General features: G+C 39.6%; 1 long non-coding RNA gene across 1 annotated transcript in view; it reads left to right on the forward strand.

Annotated features, from left to right (window-relative positions):
• The first annotated feature begins 3,377 nt into the window (after positions 1-3,377).
• Positions 3,378-7,869, forward strand: part of LOC124397260 — a 12,531-nt gene continuing 8,039 nt past the window's right edge. Inside the window, exon 1 of the long non-coding RNA XR_006927900.1 lies at positions 3,378-3,441. This is a non-coding gene — a long non-coding RNA (uncharacterized LOC124397260). The remainder of the gene's footprint in view (positions 3,442-7,869) is intronic.

Raw genomic sequence — 7,869 nt, forward strand, 5'->3', positions numbered from 1 at the left:
TTATTTACCTGGGTTTTTTTAAATTGCATACATCAATTTGTTTAATTATTTATTTTTGTAACCAGTATTTTCGCATGATAAGTGTATCAATTTGTTTATTTATTCATTTATTTGTTTTATTTACATGTCTGTTTACATGACAGAAATGCAATTTATTTATTTATTTAGTTTGTTATTGTACTATTTTTTTTACATGACAAACATTAGTTGTTTTTTTTGTTTACCTTGTATTTTCACGTCATAATTGTATTATATAACTAGTACAATTTCAAAGTGCATTTAACTATTTATTTATATAACTATTTATTTATAATTTTTTTGTTGTTTGTTTGGCTCTTTTGCTAAGCAGGTTCTTAAACCTTCATAACTATAATCCAAGAAATTCCAGGTCAGTCACTGTTTCTTGACTTGAGACATAAGTATTGGCGCCCGGTTTCCACTCACCCGTGTGAGAGTTTGTCCGACCTGCTCTGTCTCTCAGCACTTCTTTTCCAACTTCATTAATAAGAGCTGTGGCTCATGAACTGTACGATTAGCAGGGCGCTAATCACTGTCTGGGCGCATTAAGGTCTGTTCAGCATCATTAAAAGCCACCGAGGGGAAACCGAGGTCGAGAGACAGGAAGGAAACGAGGGGAATCTCCGCTACAACGCCGCCTTCTGAGACTCCAACAGAAACATTCAGAAGAGCGTTTGTTGCTAGGTTACTGGTGTTGTCGTTTACTAGCTGCTCGCTAAATAGTAGGCAGGAATGCACCACTCGTTTCTTTTTAGCGTAAATGAAGCGTAGCAGCTGGTAAACGAGTGTTTAACATGTTTGTAAGACTCACATTTTGACCTTCGACGGCGTCAACAATGCGATTTATTTATTCGTTTTATAGCCGTGATAAACGTTCAGTGACGAGCTGACGAAGTTCGGCGAACTCTTTCCGTTTCACTTGCAAACAATTTCGGATTGCGTAATGCTAACCGGCGCTCACATTGACTTTGTCTGGTTCCGGCAGAACTCGCTAACTGCTAAATTCACTGCTAACCGCTCGAAATCCACATAATACGTTATATAAACAAACAAACGAATAAATACTGTAAGTTGGTTGATAATATTTGGTTGTTGTAAATTGGTCAATAAATCATGTAGGATATTTAATGTAACTAATTAATACATTTATTTATTTACTTGTTTATTGAATTTTATCTCCTTTTTTATTTCCAGGTCAGCAAAATTCTTACCTCGGTTTTTCTCCAGACTAGATAAATACAACTTTTATTTCGACAAATTTTTGGACATATGAAGTCGGTTAATATCGCCATTTAATGTGAGTTCCCATCGTCTGAACGCATTTGTGTAGCACCGAAACGAACGCATCCCTCGGCGTTTGCTAAGCGAGAAGCTAAACAGGCACACGAAGAAACCGCAGCTTGTGATGCAGTTGCTGAAACATTTGTTTTAAGTGCTTTTTATTCATTCTGAAAGGTGGAAGGAAGGAGGCTGGGGGGCCTCCAATATAAATTTTGCTGAGGGCTTCCACATGTCTAGAACCAGCACTGTGATAAATAAATATTAAAGAGGCGAAATGACACAACGCACATTTATTCACCACGTCCTTTCTTTACTCAGATACTAAAAATATTTGTAAAAATCTCTACCGAAAAATCCATTAGGTTTATTTATTAAACTTTTGTTTTACTAATGCTGCAAGTCTCAAATCAAGCACCAAAATCCGCCATGATGCGCACATCCGGCAATTAAAGCCGTCCGTGTGGAAACATAGTAGAAGGTCCGTTTGATGTTCTAATAAATTACGTCATTTAAAACACCATCATTACTTTCCAACCTTTACAAAGGTTTTGTCTTCATGCTCTATGTTGAGTTTGGTTTCACTAATAATAAACATGCATTTGCATAAAGCATCGATATTTGTCCATGTGCATGTTTATTAGAATCTTGTATTAAAAACGGGGAAAGTTATAATTTAAGGTACATTTCAAACAGACAAAAAAGTGACATTAAGTTGTGAGATTAAATATTTTTACTTTTAAAATAGCTGGCAACAAAAGTGAGTACACCCAAAGTGATAACAGCTGTACGTCGTATAACAATGCAAAACCACATGTTCTGTTCATCATGTTCATCAAGCAGTAAAAATTTGATGCTTTGAGTAAAATTCTCTTATTCTGATCACTGGATGTTCAACATGGTACCTCATGGTAAAGACTCTCTGAGGATTCGAGAATCAGAATTGTTGCTCTCCACAAAGATGCCGAGGGTATAAGATGATCAGTAACACCCTTAAACAGTACAGTGTTCGGGGTCATACAGGGGTTTTCCAAGACGGGTTCCACTCAGAACACACCTCGCAAGGATCAATCAAAGAAGTCGAGTCTTCGTGTTGTAGGTCAGGTGCAGAAGCTGCTTAAAATCGAGGTTGCAGAAGCAGAAGGTCCACTCGTCAGTGCTCAGACCAAACGACACACACTGCAACAAGTCGGTTTGCAGGCCTTCGTCCCAAAAGCAGCCTCTTCTTGCCTACAGTCAAGCATGGTGGTGGCTGCAGCATGGTCTGGGGCTGCATGAGTGCTGCTGGAACTGGGGAGCTGCAGTTCATTGAGGAAATACATTGATACCAACATGTACTGTGACTTTCTGAAGCAGAACATGACGCCCTCCTTTCAGAAACTTGGCAGAACGGCAGTTTACCAACATAAAACCAACCCCAAACACAACGCCAAGATGACAACTGACTTGCTGAGGAAGCTGAAGGTGAAGGTTATGGAGTGGCCAAGTATGTCTCCGGACTTGAACCCTATTGAGCACCTGTGTGGCATCAAGCAGAAGGTGTTGAAGCGCCATGTGTCTAACATCCAGCAGCTCCGTGATTTTATTGTGGAGGAGTGGAAGAGGATCCCAGCAACAACCTGTGCAGGATTAAGGCAGTGCTATATAACAATGGTGCTCACGCCAAATATTGACACTTTAGGCAGCGTTTTGACATGTTCACTGAGGGTGTACTCACTTTAGTTGCCAGTTATTGAGACACTAATGGCTGTATGTTGAGTTATTTTTTACAGGACAGTAAATCTGTACTGATATACAAACTGCACATTGAATACTGCCACATGACACATGCTTTTTTTGTATTTGTAAATAAAAAAACACATCAAATTCCAATTGTGTTTGTCACATACACGTTCATACAGTTTACGACATGTAGGAAAATGCTTTTTACGACTGTCCAACATGTAAATAGAAATATAAAAAAATTAAATAAATAAAACTAGAAAGTATAAATAGCAGTGTAAAGTATTAATATTAAGTATGAGATAATAAAGATCAAATATCTATCTAATTAAAAAAATTGCATATTTTGCATTGCGGGTCAGGAATCTTCCTTTCACCCGGACAGTCCACGTCTCTTGTCCAATTCATGGCACAGACGTCACAGTGAGTAACAAAACCCACCATCTACCTTTATTTCAACCTGAAACTTGAACTTAACTAACAGCTAGTTGCGGATTATCTTAAAATTCACGGGAATAAGCAGGGGACCGAATGTTCAGGAATGTTAAACATTTTAAACGGTTTTCAATAACAAATTATTATTAAATATTTAAAACACATAATTGTATTAAAGTGACAAAGTCTAGATAAATTTACGAAGGTACCATAGGGGCTGCGGGGGTGTCCAAAATTTGTGGATTTTAAATTCTTTAGATTTAAAGAGTATAATAAAAGTATAACAACTATAAGTATAAAAATAAGGATAAAATACATTTGAAATGAAATATTAAGATATACACTATACAATATGTATACAGGAATAAGATAAGAAGGAATGGGTATGGATATGACACTGAGGGGTACCAATCCAGTGTTAAAGTGCCAGTTGTGCAATTGTGCAAAAAGAGGAAAAGTGTCCTGCAGGATCCTGAAAGCAGGCAGAATCCGGTTCTGGTCCAAACTCACTGACAAACCGCAACATGGTACTGTTTTTTCTGTCCGAGTCTCGATCTTCATTTGAGCAAAACCTTCAAAGTCTTCTAAGGACATGTTCTTTTGGTGTGGGTTCGGTTCAAACGGAGGAAAACTGGTGTGAGTTATGTCCCTTTATACGCTCTATTGAACACACACACACACACACACACACACACACACTCTCAAACACAAGTGTTGCAGCCTCTCGGAACCAGTGGAAATAGCTTGAGAGAGAAAAAACAGGACCCTAGCGGTCACACACACTCACACACACCTGCAGAGAAAGCAGACGTCCATCTTGCTGTGCTTTTGTCGTTTTTTTTTACTCTCCCCCATCCCACACATATGTACACACACACACACACACACACACACACACACAAACACACACACCCCAGCACTGCACTCCTCCATCCACCTCCTGGGCATCAGCGGCCATTAAAGACATCTGCACACGGACGATGAACAGATAAATCATTTTTGCAGAACAATTTTGATAAATGAGCTGCTCGCTTTGGCGTGCCTGCGCCGCTGAGCCGCTCTACCCCAACGGTACACACTCACAACCACTCGCTCACACACTCCAACATGCTGCGGGCCTATTTTAAACCACACACACACACACACACACACACACACACACACACACACTGGCATTACCTGTGAGGTCTTCCTTTCACTTCAGTGATTATATTTGGGAAAGAATAAACCTTTAGCGTACATTTTACATTGTTTTATGGTAATTTTTTCAATTTACTTGCTGATTTGCGAGGAATCCATTAATATTATATAATAAAATTAAGTAAATAAATCACTCATAAAGGCATTTTTTAAATCATACTAGCTATTAATAATCTAACATTACCATTAAACAAACATTAAACAGGTGAAGAGATACATACATTTCAATAATAGATAGATAGATAGATAGATAGATAGATAGATAGATAGATAGATAGATAGATAGATAGATAGATAGATAGATAGATAGATAGAACTTTGTCATTGCATAGTACAGGTAAACAGCAATTAAATGCAGTTTAGCATCTGCCACAAGTGTGCAAATTGACAAGTGCAGATGATTGAGTTGGTCAGGATGCTCTCTGTGATCCTTGGGGCTGATCACGGTGGTGTCATCTGCATACTTGATGAAGATGATGGAGTTATGCAGAGGATGTTTGCCCAAACAGACTGAGGTCTGTTGGTGAGAAAGTCCAGAATCTATCTGCAAGTGGAGGTGCAAATACCCAGGTCACTGAGCTTAGTGATCAGTACAGTGTAGAGGACTGTATTGAACGCAGAACTAATGTCAATGAACATTAATGAAGAGCTATGGAAACTGCATCCTCTGTTAAGGATTCAGAACCGGTTTCTCAAAGCACTTCATAACAATTGGTGTGAGTGCAACTGGGTGAAAATCATTCAGGCATTCGGCAGCTGAATGCTTAGTCACTGGTACGATGGTTGTAGCCTTCAGGCATGTAGGAACTGTGGCGTGGGCAAGTGACAGGTTGAAAATGTCATTAAAGACCTGTGCCAGTTGTCCAGCGCATGCTCTGGAACATGTCCCTGTATGCCGTCCGGACCAGCTGCCTTGTGTGCGTCCAATCTACGCTGAATAGACGTCCGGTGTTGAGAGTAAAAGTGGACTGTGAGCAGTAAAAGAGTCAGCAGTTGAGGTAAAATGTCCTATGCCTTGATTGGAACAAGCAAAAAGTGATTGAGTTCATCCGGTAGGAAGCCACTGATGGTTGGTTGAGATCGTGGTGTCGGTCTGTAGTTGTTGAAATGGTCTTCTATGTGGAGTTTAAATGTGAGCTTGGCTCTAATACCTTTTCTCAGGTTGGGCCTGGCTCTGTTGTAGTCCTCTGCGTTGTCAGATTTAAAAGCAGCATCTCTTGCTTTCAACAGGAGACGGACCTAGAAGTTCATGCTCGGCTTCTGATTAGTAAAGCATTTCACGTGTTGGACAGTAGTGACATTCTAAATGCACATATTGATAAGGTCCAAAACTGCGTTATTAATAATAATATATTAAGTAGCTCATGGACGATCTTTCATTCAAAGTTGATTTTACAAGCTGGCTGAGGTTTCCCAGCTCGTTTAGTGGAACGCTGACGATACAGCGGCATGTCGTGTTTATGGCTTTCATTCACTGGCTTTAATTATTCGGGACGATGTGACAATCGTAAAACGCAGTGATCTTATTGAGGGAATTAATGATAGATCTTTAGTGCCGTAATGCCATAACTACATCTAATTAACCTCGAGTACTAGATTGTGGTATGTGTGATTGTTCATTAGCTCGGTGTGGTGCAGTAATGAAATGCAAGAGACACTCAGTGTATTGTGTGTGTGTGTGTGTGTGTGTGTGTGTGTGTGTGTGTGCGCACTACTGCTACAGTATGCTTACTTTGCTGACTAAGCATCTGCGTTATTACTGATGCCAAACAAGTGATGGACGTGACAAAACTGACCCCAGATCAGTGTTAAATCAGTTTTCATCAATAGATGATGATATGTAAGATAAGATGTAAATGTATTGCTCTGTATTGAGAGTCAAAACTGACCTCAGATCAGCATTTATATTCCTGCACTCCCTCATATGTATTTAAAAGGAGGTACAAAACTGACCTTAGATCAGTGTTTAAATTCCAAGCATTATAAATCCTTAGCAAACACTCACAACACACAGAGACTTAGGATGTTGATAGTGTGTGTGTGTGTGTGTGTGTGTGTGTGTGTGTTTCACGCTCCCTTGTTTCGAGTGCTGAGGATTGTTGTCCTGCACTATATGCTAATAGCATCATGATGTTATTTAGATCAGTGGTGTCTCTGGAGGTTTGCGTTCGAAGGTCAAGTGCGGCGAGGGGGAGGCGCGTTACATTTGCACAACATCGACGCGGCGCTAAGCAGCTCCCTGGAGGAAATGCGCTTCTCTCTCTCTTTCTCTCTCTATCCTTTAATTCTCTTCTCTCTCTCCTCGTCTCTCTCTTTCACGCTATCTCTCTCGGCCTGGCCTTTAGCCCTTCGTGTTCGCATCTTAAACGAAGGCGATTGACAGGCGTCCTGCTGCTCGCGTGGCCTGCGTGTGTGTGAAAACACACACTGAAGCATGAACCTGCAGAGAGCTCGGCTTGATGTGCTCGACTCCGCATCATTCACACTTCAGTTGACTCGCAGCGTTCGATCGATTTCTAGATCTTGAGCGTAAAGTCAACAGACTGGATGGATGGATGGATGGATGGATGGATGGATGGATGGATGGATGGATGGATGGATGGATAGATAGATAGATAGATAGATAGATAGATAGATAGATAGATAGATAGATAGATAGATAGATAGATAGATAGATAGATAGATAGATAGATGAAAATGCAGGTTTTTAAAATATAAAGATAGAAATAACAACATAAATGTCAGACTTGTTCTGTCTTTAATGTGATTTTCCAACAAGACAGAAATCCAGAAAACAAAAGGCATACCTTCTGTATTTGTGAATACATTTCTATTAACATCACACAGCTAGACTTTGGAATTCTATCCCTCGCTTCTCTTCAAAAAGGTTCCTTCACATTGTGAGTGGATCTCCATAGGTTTTCACTGTACAGTGGACAGTAAGAAAGTAAATTGAATTCGTTACTGTACTTAAGTAGCTTTTTCGAGTATCTGGACTTTTTTAAGTATTTCAACTTCACAACATTTCAAAGTCAAATATCGTAGTTTTTACTCCGACATACAGTTCAGCATCAGTTCAACATCAAGCAGAACATTTAGAGAGGAATAAATGATCAAGAAACTCCAGACTCGAACTCGACACAACACACGTGAATTTATTTACACGTTTTTTTTGTCAAGTGGTTGTAAAGAAGATGATCTGCTTTACATGGGTTG

The sequence above is a fragment of the Silurus meridionalis genome, chromosome 14, assembly GCF_014805685.1.
Source record: "Silurus meridionalis isolate SWU-2019-XX chromosome 14, ASM1480568v1, whole genome shotgun sequence".
NCBI classification, from domain to species: domain Eukaryota; kingdom Metazoa; phylum Chordata; class Actinopteri; order Siluriformes; family Siluridae; genus Silurus; species Silurus meridionalis.